The sequence below is a fragment of the Pinus tabuliformis genome, chromosome 4_2 (assembly GCF_031772625.1).
Source record: "Pinus tabuliformis cultivar Carrire ecotype Pingquan chromosome 4_2, CPIR1, whole genome shotgun sequence".
Lineage (NCBI taxonomy): Eukaryota > Viridiplantae > Streptophyta > Pinopsida > Pinales > Pinaceae > Pinus > Pinus tabuliformis.
In genome coordinates, this window is record NC_142304.1 from 765054904 (window position 1) to 765070141 (window position 15238).

Genomic DNA, 15238 nt, shown 5'->3' on the forward strand with positions numbered 1-15238 from the left:
GGGTGGATGTCACAATACCAATACCATGGGTGAATGAATACCATGGGTGGATGTCACTTACAATACCATGGGTGGATAAATACCATAAGTGGATGCCACTTACAATACTATGGGTAAATTCCATGGGTTGATGCCATTTTCCATTTGGATCATTCCTCCCTCCTCAAGAAGCAATGGTTCCCATTGCGTGAAGTTCCCTCCTGCGAATTCTTTGTTGAATATGAAGAGCCACTAAAGAGAAGGGTTTTATGTGGTTAACCCATAACCATGATGAATGAAGATCCGACAATAGAGATACCCTGTAATGCTTGTGACCAATTGTGATACTGACAGTGTGCGGCCTAGCAAATGGACTTCGATGAAGTGTGGGTTTGTGGATGACCCATAACCATGATGAACAAAGATTTGAGGAAAGAGATACCCAGTAATGCTTATGACCAACTGTGATATTGACAGTGTGTGGCCTAGCAAATGGACTTCGATGAAGTGTGGGTTTGTGGATGACCCATAACCATGAAAAACGAATATCCGAGGATAGAGATACCCTGTAATGCTTGTGACCAACTGTGATACTAACAGTGTGCAGCCTAGCAAATGGACTTCGATGATAAGGATTTTGTGTAGTTGACTCATAACCATGATGTTTTTTGTTGATGAAGTAGCAGGTGCCTACATACCCTGGGGTGGGAGGGCACTTCTCCAAATAACCCAAGTTGAATGCTACTATGCTGAAACTGATGAATGTGAAGAAAGTGCCTACTAAAGTGGGGTGGGAGGGCACGTCTCCAATGGGAACCAGCTCTGAATGTTGCTTTAGAATTAAAATGGACATAAATTGGCTAATATAGCTTAGAATATTTATTATAACCATTTTTTTGAAGCAAAAGGACCATTTTGCATCTTCCCATGTGTTGGAAATCCTTATCTGGACACCCTCGAATCTCCGATTTGCGCTGCAATTTTTTTCCGTCGTCACAAAAGTTCTGAAAAAATAATTGATTTTAAATGAGAAATATCTCCCACATCCGAACTCTGATTCGACCCAATTTTTTTTTAAATTTGGTGATTTTTTAAGAGGAGCTCAGATCTACAATCCTTTTTCTAAAATTTTGTATAAAAACTTCAAAAAATGATAGGAGAGTTGTCATCCACCAGTTGTTGTCAGAAAAAAAATTTCTACAACATAGCTGATTTTAAATCAGCGATATCTCCCTCATCCAGACTCTGATTTGGCTGATTTCTTTTTAATTTTGGTATTTTTTTTCAAGGAATCTAGATCTGTTATTTTTTTTTTTGTAAATATTTTACCAAATGTTTCAGATCTGATCTGTAAACTCACCGCCAAAAAAAAAATTCCTACAAAAAAATGAAAAAAGAAAAATTCTTCCTGCTTGGCCCAAGAAAGTGCTATGTGGAGATCACAACGAGTGCCTGAAGTTTGTTGAATATTGCTACAAAAATTTGAAACTGAAATATGCATGAAACCCTCATTCCCATGGAATCGTAACCTGCTCTAATATCACTAATCTGGATTTTGGGGGGAGGCCCCCAAGATCTAAAAGATTGAAATGGATCTTGTGGGGGAGGCCCCCAATATCTGAAGAATTGCAATGCTAGAAAGAGAATGACAGAACACACAGTAAATACAACCACAAAGAAACTTTTTATTAAAACTGATAATAACTGTAAAGGCTACATTGTGGCGGACCATTTGTCCTTTTACAAAATGTGACTTGTTACTTATAGTATTTTTCAGTTACAATACCACAGGTCAATTCCATGGGTGAATGAATAACATGGGTGGATAAATACCATGAGTGGATGCCACTTACAATACCATGGGTAAATTCCATGGGTGGATGAATGCCATGGGTTGATGCCATTTTCCATTTGGATCAAGAATCAACCTTCAAAACAAATAAGAAGCCCAAGGAAGATCATGATGATTTATGTTGTGAATTAGATGAAGAAGAAGCCGAGTTTTTGAGGAAGCTTAAGAGAGGATCAAGAAAATATAAATGTAAGTTACCTTTTAAGTGATTTAATTATGGCAAAGCTGGTCACTATCCTTCAAAATGTCCTGAAAAGAAGAAGAAAGACAATGATCCTAGAGAAAAATTCAGGAAAATCCAAAAAGATAAGAAGGAGGCTAAGAAGAGGAGTCTCTATATACAAGAAGCCAGCTCCTCTAAAAGTGAAGTCAACCAATCCTCAGATGAGGACAAATAAGATGAAATTCCAAAATAATTTATGCTTATGGCTATAGAAAATCTTCAAGTGGAAGCCATTAATTCTGATGAAGAAGATGTTGAAGTGGGTATAGAAGAAGAGATGGTAAGTGCACTTGAAGAAATAGAAAGGCTAAGAAAGAAAAATAAATCCCAGAAGGAGTTACTGATCAAAGAAAAGGCTAAAGTTGTTTAACCATTTCTCTCGCAAATTGAAGAAGGTAAGAAGATTCGAGAATCTTTAAATTAGTAGTTGAATGAGAAGAATCAAGCTTGTGAAAGGCTAGAGTGTGAAATTGTTTTGTTGAGAAAAGAACTAGAGAAGGAAAAATCTCGGTTGAGTTTTAACCAGAAGTTCAGAATAGGGATTGATAATTTAAATGATCTCTTGGATGCACAAAGTGTCTCCAAAGATCGAACTAGTCTTGGATTTGAGGATGAATCTAGTGCAACAATAGAAATAAAAGGTAAAAAGTTAATCACTTTTGTACGTACAACAAAAGAAGGGATTACGCAGTAGAAAAAAGACAGTACGCAACCCAATAACTAGTCAAAGAATGATCAACACAACATATCAAAGGGGAAAAAATCACACAACAAAAGAACAGTGCTAGAAAGGAATTCAAAAAACTCAGAAATCAGTGCATCCAATTGTTTGAAGATGATTTTCGAGGTATGATAATATTTTTCTAGGTTATTTCTTCACCTGCACTAATTATGGACATAAAGCAGAAAATTACAGAGTAAATTTATCCTATAGACAAATCAAAGCAAGAAGAAGAAATCAACAGCAAAATCAATTAATCAGATAGAGGAATAGCAAACCCAGGTACAACAACTCTTTTGCTCCCTTGAACAATCTGATTCAATGTTTTAAATGTAAAAAGTTTGGGCACAAAGTAGTTGAATGAAAACTTAAGGATAAGAGGCCTTAACTAGTTAGTAAGCAAATTAGACAAGATCCCAAGGTCTGGGAAGAAAAGGAGAGCATAGATCAATGTGATATTGTTTTGTATGCTCATAATGAAGGAAATCACTGGTATGTGGACAATGATTGTTCCAGGAACATGTTAGGAGACAAAAGAAATTTCTCCACATGAAAACCAATTGAAAATGATAATGTAACCTTTGGTAACAATGCACTTGGAAATATCGTTGGTAAAGGAGTTGTCAATTTATCAAATGGCAGAGGTAAAGCCAAGAATTCCTTATATGTTGATGGGTTGAAGCATAATCTACATAGTGTGTCTCAGATGTTTGATCAAGGCTATGATGTGATTTTTAAGGCTAAAAATTGACAAATCAATTTTACAAGAATACAGTGAAATAGTGGCTAATGCTGCGAGAACATATAGAAATGTTTTCTCTAAAAGAGAAAAGTAAGAGGTGTTGCTTATCAAATATTTATGAGAGTTGGTTGTGGCATAGGAGACTTGGACATCTGAATTTTGATTAGATAGTCAAATTGAGCAAGAAGAATGTTGTCAAGGATTTACCCAGGCTATCAAAACTAAAGAATATGATTTGCAAGTCTTGTCAATTGGGTAAGAAAACTCGAGTACCATTCAAGTCTAAGGAGAGCTCATCATCCAAGCCATTGTAGCTAGTACATATGGACTTGTGTGGACCATCAAGAACACAGTCACCCATAAGTAAATTGTATTTCATGCTTATAATTGATGATTTCAGCAGGATGATGTGGGTTTCTTTTCTTAGAGAAAAATATGAATCTTTTGAGAAGTTCAAAGATTTCAAAGTTATGGCTGAAAATGAAATTGATTGTAAAATAAAGAGCATAAGATCTAATAATGGAGGTGATTTTACTTCAAAAGAGTTTGATGACTTTTGCAAAAATCATGGCATCAAAAGGTAGTTCATAATAAAAAGGACTCCACAACATAATGGTGTATTTGGAAGGGAAAATAGATCTATACAATAGCTAGCCAAAGCTATGATGGATGAAAGGAAATTTCAGCAGAGATTTTGGGATGAAGCCATTCATAAAGCAATGGTGATACTCAACAAAGCTCATTTCAGACCAAAAAATGACAAAACTCCCTGTGAGATTTGGTATGGTAGACCTACAACAATCAAGCATTTTATAGTTTTTGGTAGCAAGTGCTACATCAAGAGGAATGATGACAAGCTTGGTAAGTTCGATGCAAGGGCTGATGAAGGTATTTTTCTTGGATATTCTCATAATAGCAAAGGCTATAGATGCTACAATAAGAACACAAAGAGGATTGTTGATTGTATTGATGTCAAAGTGGATGAGTATACTGAATTTAAAGACAAATAGCCAATAAATATTAGCTCTAATTAACCAGTCAACAATGATGAGGAGGACCATGAGCCACTTTTAGAAGAAGATAATGAAGATCCCTCCAGTCCTCAAGCCAAAGATCCTTCAAGGTATGTACAAAAATACCACCCAACTGATCAGATTGATGGTGATTTAAAAATAGGTGTGCAGACAAGAAGGAAGCTACTCAATTCCCCTGCACAAGCACATGTATCCCTATTGTCCATGGAGGAACCAAAGGATGTTTCACAAGCTAGTCAAGATGAAAATTAGTTAAAACTATGCATGAAGAATTGGACCAAATCAAGAAAAATCAAACATGGGAACTTGATCCAATACTGGAAAACTAGAATGTCATTGGCACTAAGTGGGTCTTTAGGAATAAATTTAAACAACATGGTGAAGTGGTCAGAAAAATGAAAGATTGGTATGCAAATGTTATGCTCAAATTGAAGGTCTGTATTTTGATGAAATTTTTTCTCTTGTTTCTAGATTAGAAATAATTAGAACGTTTTTGACATTCGCTTGTTTCAACAAGTTCCAAATATATCAAATGGATGTAAAATATATTTTTCTAAAATGGAGAACTGCAGGAATAAGTTTACATAGAACAACCAGATGGATTTCAACTGTTAGATAAGATTAATTATGTTTGCAAACTTAAGAAGGTCATGTGTGGTCTCAAGTAAGCCCCTCGGGGTTGGTATTCCAAGTTAGATAGTTATTTTCTCAACTACGGATTCAAAAGAGGCACAACTGATAGAAATTTATATGTTAAACCCAATGATGGAAAACTCATAGTGTTGGTTGTTTAGGTTGATGAATTTATTTTTTCTATTGATTTAGATACACTAACATGTCAATTTGCAACTGATATGAAGGTCAATTTTGAGATGTTTGTGCTTGGAGAACTTTCTTATTCCTTGGATTGCAGATTGCATGGAATCCCAAAGGGATTTTTATCTCACAAAGTAAATATCTCAAGAAAGTATTGAATAAATTTGGCATGGAGGAATTCTCTTTGGTGAGCACACCAATGGTTATGAGTTGAAAACTTAGAAAGCATGATGAATCACCAAAAGTGGACCATACTTTATATAGATCCATTATTGGAATCCTAATATATTTGACAGCTGCAAGACCATACATTATGTATGAATTTGGTATTGTTGGAAGATTTCAAGCAGCCCCCATACAGAGCCATCTCCTAGCAGCCAAGAGGATTCTCATATATCTTAGAGCCACAATGGATTATGGACTGTGGTACCCAAGAGGTCATAATTTTTCCCTAATTGTTTATACTGATCTTGATTGGGGAGGTGATGTAGATTATCAAAAGAGCACTAGTGGTGGTGCTTTATTTATTGGAGAATTCCTAGTTTCATGGTTGAACAAGAAGCAAGCTTCCATCTCTTTATCTACAACTAAAGCAGAATATATTGCAGTACCTTCTTGTTGCACTCAAATTTTATGAATGAATAAGACTTTGCAAGATGTACAAGTATTTTATGATCAACCTATTCCTATCATTTTTGAAAATACAAGTGCCATAAGCATGTTAAAGAATCTTGTTTTTCACTCAAAGATAAATCATATTCCAATTAAACACCATTTCTTGAGATACCAAGTTTCCAACGATATTGTGAAGTTGGAGTATGTTCCTACAAAAGAACAGGTTGCGAATATTTTCACCAAACCTCTCCCACGAGATCAGTTTGATTATTTGAGGAAAAGATTGGGAGTTTCTCCTCTTTCCTCCCTCCACTAGATCTTCCTTGTAGAGGAAGAAAGGCATCTAGTATACCTTCCTCATATCAAAATTAAGTTACCAAGTCCGCAGGATCCATATGACAGGGAAGGTTTCAGAAAAAAGGATGCAAGGTTGCAAGAGGATTCCATTAGTGTCTTTGCCATTGATGTCAAAGGGGGAGAAATATTGGTGATCAAATGAAAGAAAATAGTATTGGTGGTGAGGTCATAATGCTTCACAATATTAGAACAACAAAATAGAACTGCATCATAGGGGGAGAAATATCCAAAGGAGAAGAAACTGATAAGAGCACAAACACATTTTGTTTGTAGCCCACTTTGTCTTAATGATGATGTTTTGTTTGATCAAGGTGTTGCCATCAATGCCAAAGGGGGAGAATGTTAGAATTGTGTTGTAATTGATGGAAAAGGATGCATAGGTGATTAGGAAACAGGCACGAGAAAAATGAAGATAAAAAAAGGTGAAATGGTGTAGAGACTTTGAAGTAAATACTTGGATAGTGTTGAAAATGCAACAAGAAAATCCTAATTTAATTTTGTCCTCGAATTAAATTAGGAATTAAATTGTAATTCCATATCTCATGACAACGCATAATAGTTAACTAAGTTAATTTGACTTAGTTTCTCATTAATTCGCATTGAGGGATTAACTTGAGTCATGTAGTTTGTCTCCTAATTTTTAGGAGCCCTGGCTAAGTTTATTTTGAGTTGTAATTATTTAATTCAGTCTAAGTAAGTTAAATTCATTTAAACTAGTTCTAAGTCATGGAGGAATTAGTGGGAGATCTAGTAGTGGGGTGTAACCAACAATGATCAACCAGTAAACTAAATATTCACTCATAATTAACTCATGCATGTCAGATCATAGAAAGACCCAGTTGAGATTGGAGTTCAGGGACAATGTACTATCAGTTGTATAATCATCTAAATTGTAGAGGTGGTGCATGCAATCAGAGGAAGGCCTATGATGATTCACAATTCATACTTGTGGATTTTCCCAATTAAATATGGGTTTATTCCCAAGGGAACAACCCAAGGAAGTAGGAGCTTGGAAGGCTAGGAAATTGGCTAAGTTTTGGCCAAAGCTTGTCTAGGAAGAAGTGAGATAGATAGAAATAGTGCAGAGTTTGCTTGAGCTTGAGAAAAGCATTGTAATCCACTAATATTTTCTTATTAATGTAATATATAGATAGTAGGAGTTTTTAGATATGGCTTTCCCCGGGAAATCATTGTGTAATGTGTTGATTGAATTCTTTCTATTTTATGCTTTTTGATTTCATCGATTGTTTATTGTTTCTACTAATGAGTAGAGTAGATTAAAGTCTTTTGTTTTAGAAAATTACATAAGTAATTTGAATCTACAAGGAATTTCTATGTGGTATTGGAGCTGAAATCACTATAGAAGAGGAGAATATGAGTTTTTATTTTGTAGGAGAAATCAAATTTATAGTATCGTACTTCAGATCTAGAAGGATATCATTCTATGAATTGAGACTCGAATATGCTCTTGAGGGTAGTTCAAACTATATTTCTTGGAAGGATAGGATGGAGGCAGTGTTGGAAGATAATGGGCTTAAGGAATTCATAGACAAAGATATTCCTTATCCAACTCATGCTGAGGATATGGAAGAGTGGAGAAAGTGTGTGGCAAAGGCGAGAAGGATTATCCTAGAATGAGTTTGAGATCATATTGTCTCAAACCTCCATGGTAAGGAAACTTCATTTGCAACGTCGAAGGCCTTGGCATACCTGTTTCAAAACAACAGTGACCACATGAAGCTGGCATTGAAGGACAGGCTGAGAAAAATCAATATGGAGAAGGACGACATAATACCGAAGTACTTCACAAAGTTCACCTAATGTCGGGATGAGCTTGGAAGTGTTAGTGTTATAGTTGATGAAGATGATATGGTGAGCCTAGTGCTTCTAGGCCTTCCCAAGAGCTGGCATAGCTACGAGGGTGTAGTTAATGGGAGGGAGAAGCTACTAGAGTGGGAGTGATTGCGGTTTGACTTGGTACAAGAAGAGATTCGACGGAACACCAGATATGGATCCTCATCCAAGCATGATGATGAAGAGAATATTGCATTCACTGAAAAGGTGAAGAAGGACATGTCGAAGATTAAATGTTTTCACTATCACGAGTTGGGACACTATGCCGCAAAGTGTCCGCACAAGAAGGCCGATAATAATCCCTTTGGAGGAGTGGAAGGTGAATCTCTCGCTTCATGATTTGAATTGGATTTCACCCTCATCGCTTGCATGGTGACATCAGTGATGAGTAGGGTGTGGTACTTGGATAATGGAGCCCCATTCCATATGAACAAAAACAAAGAGTTCTTCAGTGACTTGGAGGAGAAGGACCTCCATATGCACATCAAGATGGGAGATGATAGGAGGTATAGCGTGACCAACATCGGTATTGTTACCTTTCAAAGGGGGTCTGGTTCTGCTCTCACATTAAAATATGTCATGTATGTTATAGGTTTGAAGAAGAATTTGGTTTTAGTTTCCATGTTGGAGGATTGTGGCTATGATGTGATATTTATAAAGGGAAAGGATTTCCTTCATCACATAGCCTCAGGATAGGTGAATCAGATTGAGGTTTAGGTGAAGAACCTCTACAAATTAGATGTATAAGATTGTTTTGTTTTGAGCACTAAAGCAAATAAGGTGCAAAGTCAAGACATCAGTGAGCTGTGGCATAGAATATTAGGGCACTTGCACTACTGAGATTTGAAGATCATGCAGCAAATTTCTATAGGACTTCCCAAGGGTACACTAGAGCAGAGAGACACATGCAAAGGGTGTACATTGGGGAAGTACACCAAATATTTCATTCATGATAAAGACAGTCGAGCATAATCGATCCTTAATCAAGTTCACGTAGTTGTGTGTGGACCATTCTCGATAGCCTCCATGACCAAGCACATGTATTATGTAATATTTGTTGATGATTTTTCTCATAAATGCTAGATTTTATTCATGTAGAAGAAAGATTAGATGTTCGTAAAATTTTGTGAATTTAAAGCACTTTTCGAGAAAGATACTAGCATGAAAGTTAAAGCTCTCAAAAGTGATAACGATGGAGAATATGTGTCGAATAAATTAAATAACTTATGTGCATCAGAAGGAATTCGACGGGAGTTAATAGGACCCCATAACCCACAACAAAATGAGGTGGCTAAAAGGAAGAAAAAAAGTATTGTGGGCGTTGCACGAGTGATGTTATATGATCAGGGCCTATCATTACACTTGTGGGTTGAAGAATGCAACACAATTGTTTATTTGTAGAATAGAAGACCTCATTGAATTCTCGAGATGAGGACACGAGAAGAAGCTTTTTTAGGTAAGAAACCATATATGGCACACTTCAGGATCTTTGGTTCATCAGTCTACTATCATGTTACCAAGGATGTATGGAAAAAACTAGAGAAAACAACTAAGTTGGGCATATTTATGGGGTACACTGAAACACCTCACAACTATCGGGTGTACCTACCATACAACAAGATGAAAGTGGTTCGTAGAGATGTGAAGTTCAATGAAGAGAAGGCCATGAGATGTTCCCTTGACAAGGAGATTCAGTTACATTCAGATGAGGAGCTTTGAGCTCTAAAGGAGGAACCTCAAGATGATGTGGAGTAGCCACATGCATAGGAGCAGAGAATGGAAGTACCCACTCATGAAAAGACTTCCAGAGATGGAAGGAAGCACACCAGAGAGGCTAACTAATTGATGCATGATTCTAGAGAGAATGTGGGAGCACCCACATCACATTGCAGGCAATGGAGGTCACCATTTCAGTACACTTGCTACATGGATCTGATGAGTGAGAGTGTAGAGGTTGAGCCATCCTCATTCGATGAAGAAGTGCAGAAACTAGTATGGGTTGATGCCATGGTTGAGGAGTATGACTTCATTATCAGAAAAAATGTTTGGGAAGTGGTCCCAAGACCAACAAAAAAGTCAGTGGTTAGTTCCATCTGGATTTACAAGGTAAATCAAGCAGTAGATGGGAATGTGGAGAAATACAAGGCTAGATTTGTGGCCAGAGGGTTCTCTCAGGTGGAGGGAATTGATTATGATGAGACCTTTTCTCTAGTAGCAAGGTACTCTTCAATCAGATCTATTCTAGCATTGTCAGCACAGATGGGATGGAAGATACATTAGATGGATGTGAAGACAACATTCCTCAACAGTATGATTGAGGAAGAGGTGTATATTGAGCATCCAAAAGGATTTGATACCTTCAACAAAGATTCACATGTGTGCAGACTCAAGTGAGCATTGTATGGACTAAAACAAGCACCTCGTGCTTGGTACACCAGAATTGAAAGCTATTTCACTAGGTTGGGCTTCACCAAAAGTGAAGCAGATGCAAACCTTTACCATATTGTGGTTGAAGGTAAATTGTCTATTATAGAATATATGTCGATGATTTGATTCTAATAGGTGATGAGAAGTTGATAAAATCTTGCAAAGAGGATCTTGCAAGAGAATTCAAGATGAAGGAACTAATGCTCATACATTAGTTTCTTGGTGTGGAAGTATGGCAAGAAGATGGGGAACTGTTTGTCTCTCAGGGAAAGTATGCCAACAAGATACTAAAGAAGTTCCACATGAAGAGAAGCAAAGCCATGGAGACTCCTTTAGCAGGTAATTGGAGGAAGGAAGATGCTACTTCAAGTGAAGTAGTGGAGGCCACTATTTATAGATAGCTTGTGGGTTCACTTATGTATTTGGTGAACATACAACCAAACATGTGGTTTTCAATTAACCAGCTTAGTCAAGCCAGAGTTAAGCTAACCAAAATTTATTGGAAGGCAAATAAACATGTGTTGAGATAGCTCAGAGGCACCACTTAGATTGGTCTTTGGTAGAGACAGAAAGAGGGAGTGAAGCTTCAAGGCTTCACAGATACAGATTGGGCAGGACTTCCATCTGACAAAAAGAGCAGATTGGGGGAATCTTCAGTATTGGATCAGCAGTAGTTTCTTGGTACAATAGGAAGCAGAGATCAGTTGGACTTAGTTCAATAGAAGAAGAATACATGCTTGCTAGTCAAGTAGCTTGTGAGGCTATCTAGATGAGGAAGACCCTTGTAGGGTTATTTGATTAGCAGATGGATCCTGTAGGGATTTACTCTAAAAATTAGAGTTGTATAAAACTCTATGAGAATCCAATTTTTCATGATCAATCCAATCATATGGACATATGGTATCACCATCTATGAGATTGTGTGCATAGGAGAATCATGTTGTTGGAGTAAATTCCTAAAAAGGAGCAGGATGCAGATATTTTGACAAAGGAATTGCCAAGATGCAAATTTGAGTTTCACGGAGGTAGGAAGGGGTAGGAGACAATCCATTTCTTGTTGAGAGGGAGTGTTAAAAATGCAACAATAAAATCTGAATTTAATTTTATCTTTGAATTAAGTTAGGAATTAAATTGCAATTCCATATCTCATGACAACTTGTAATAGTTAACTAAGTTAATTTGACTTAGTTGGATCAGTTAATTCGAGTTGAGGGTATAACTTGAGTCATGTAGAGTGTTGAGTTTATTTTGAGTTATAATTACTTAATTGAGTCTAACTGGGTTAAATTCAGTTAAACTGGTTCTAACTGATGGAGGAATTAGTGGGAGATCCAATAGTGGGGTGTAACCTGCAGTAGTTGGGTGTAACCAACAGTGATCAACCAGTGAACTGAAGATTCTGTTAAACAAACACATGGCCGAGACAAAATAGGAAAGATAAACATGAGATTACATTTATTATTGACAATGATATACATTTATAGTACATTCATGTGACCATTGGGTTCCACATCCCAAGGTCTCTTGGACTCTCATGGCTGTTCACATTCTACATCAACCCATAGAGGATTAGGTGTCCAGCATTTACCCCCTTAATCCGAAGGGTTATGTATGAGTCCAAGAAGAGAGTTGTAATACAAAATGTGCAAAAATGCATGGCAGCATTAGGCTGAATGTGCTCTCTGAAATGTTGGTATAAAGGGCAGTGGTTTAAGGATGACCACCAACACTGGAACTCTTAGTGCAATTCCTAGAACTCTTCCAAGTCTGGAATGAAGATCAGGTCTTCTGCTAGAGGAAGTGCTCCTGATGTTTTGAAGAGGGAAACCTTCAACCAATAAAGGGAGGTCTCACCCCGTATAAAAGGGAGAACCTCACCCTGAAAAGGGAGGTCTCAACCTGTGATGGTTTAAGGATTAACAACAACTATGGAATGCTTAATGCAATTCATGGAACTCTTCCGAAACTAGCAAGAAGCCGAAGTTTTCTACTAGAGGAAGTGTCCCCAATTCTTTGAAGAGGTATCACTGACTGAAGGCATGCTCGAGGGCATCTTTGTCTCTGGCTACAAATCTGAATCTGGTGTGGCAGGTTGTGGCTCAGGCTCACTTGATGTGGCTTTGAAGCTTGTAGATGACCATCATTTCCCCCCTGTCAGATATAAGTGAGAAGATGAAGAGATCTCAACTGCAAGACTTTTCAATATGCGAGAACAAATCCTATTGTATGAGTGAAATATCTTCTTGGCTGTTGAAGCCCATTGCCAAGAAGTGATCCATCCTAGATGAATCCTTGTTCTTGCAAGAGGTTTCTTTCTAAAGCATCTATTTGAAGAATGGGTGGTTTTATGACAGTGCTTACATGGATGAAGATCAAAACATGATCTTTCATATGGCCAACTCAGTCACAGTGTTGGCATTTCATAATTTGTTGCTGTGGAAGAGAGGCAAAATCTGGAATAGCTGGAGGTGAATTGTCATGAAGGAATCCAGCACTCTGAAACTGAATGGGCTTTAAGTAATCTGGAATATGAAAGGACATGTCCTTATCATATCCAAGACCTGTTATGTTCTTGTTGTGGAGAAGCTCTTCCCAAGGTCTGATGACCGACTTGGGAAGTGCAGACTGAAGTTCTGCATCTACATGTACAACTGTTGCTTCATTGGGTACTAAATCTGAATGAACTATAACATTATTGACTTGTTGTTGATGGGTTGTTATCTCAATTTTCTGAACAGAAACAGGTTCAGAATGACGACTCCATTTTTGTAATTCTGCTTGCTATAGCGAAGATTCAAGTTGCAAAAAATCAATCTTCTCTTGTGTATGTTGCAAGCAAGTTTGAATGTTAAAAAGAGTTTCCTTACTAACTTTTACCATCCCATCAACAATGGAATAGATTAAACTCTTCAATAACTATAATGCATCATCAATTTTCTCCATCTCATAACAATGTTGCACGATAACTCACACAATTCCAAATAACTACGACTTTAAAGAATATAAACAGTTCCCAATGCTTATGAACATTGAACTCTTTCATTAACAAAAATCCTATAGCATATTCACTTTCAAAATAGAAATCATGGCTATCAAAACTTCAACAACTATCGCACTATGTCATGGACATGACTGAATGCTCATATATATAAATGCTTTGAAGGGTATGAACCAATATTCTCTGAACTTGCCACTTTCTTCAAAGAAAACAATTTTCTCTCAATACTCATATAAATGTGACAATCATTAGAGATGCCTTCATGAAAATTCTGACTACTTTTGGAATAGTATTGAGAGATTGGTAAAGGATGAGTTATGCAAGTTTGTTCTTGCAATTTCACATCGTAGGCAAACACTTAAATTTTGTCGCTTCATTGTACTTGAATAAACTAAGGAAGTTGTCGTTGAAACCCAACAAGACATCCACATTACAGTCAGTCCTATGTTGGATATTGGAACACAAGGCTACTCCTTCATTGCATTCTAGCAACAAAGTTTCTCTTTCAATATAATGACCCAACATTATGCTTTGACATGGTTGTTGATAGCTTAGCAATACAAATGTGAATTCCATTGTTCCAACTTCTTTTATTGATAAGCCTCAGCTGGAAACTGGTGACAAAATTATAATGCCTCCATCATCTCTTGATCGTCTGGCATCTCTACACATAGATTATCCAATGCTTTTTTGAGCTTCAAACTCCAGTAACACAGTAGTTTGAGGAACTTCTCCTGCTTGACCACAGGTGATGGTAGCTTATAACAACAAGAAATACTATATAGACATAGTCGAGGCAAAACCAGCTTTTGTCATAACTATTATTGAGACAGATTGTGAGGTGGATTTTGGTCCTCCTTTTGATTACAAAGAACCAGAAAGAGTTCCAGCCAAACCTGCTCCTTTTGAAAGCACAACAGCATCTGAAGAGGAATCAAAAGATGTGGCAGAACTGAAATTTAGTCCGTTTACTGGAGTTGGAGGGCGTCTAGATGGGAAACCATCGACTTCCTCTGGGAGGTCAAAAACAATATCCCATTTACAAATAATAAAACATCAGGGCCTGGTTCTTCTTTGGGCGCTTCACAACGCCGTCCATCTAGAAGGCTTGTATTTGGCTCAGGCACGGGAAATATTCTGGCTGATGCTTCTGATACTTCTAAGGCAACTATGAAAGAGTTCAAGCAGGAGGTACCAAAGGAAGAACCAAAGTTCCAGGCATTTACGGGTAAAAAATATTCATTGAATGATTGAAAAGCTTCATTTCTCAATTTTGTGTGCTATGATAATCTGTCAGAGTGTATCCATATCTTGGAGCTCTATATGATGATTACAAGTTAAGTTATAGAATCACAATGTATGTGCAAGGAAGGTACAAAAATTTGTGTCAGCCCTAACAAACTGACCAGAATGGCGTTGTTTTTTTTGAGTAGATTATTACAGAGAAACCGCTGAGTGAAACGATTGAGCACATTCAGAATGACAGGACAGAAATGGCACAAATAACATTAAGTGAGGGAGCGTTTCTCTATGCAGCAATGAAATAGGAGAATATATGGGCTAGAAGGTTAGAACTACTTGGCAGTGTGGCAGAGAAGGCACAGATACATTATGCAAAGG

The 15238-nt window shown here is 37.2% G+C and overlaps 1 pseudogene; it reads left to right on the forward strand.

Moving 5' to 3' along the window:
• The window catches only part of LOC149171846 (ubiquitin fusion degradation protein 1 B-like), a 141318-nt pseudogene extending 126446 nt beyond the window's left edge, over nucleotides 1–14872 (forward strand).
• Nucleotides 14873–15238: the final 366 nt, after the last annotated feature.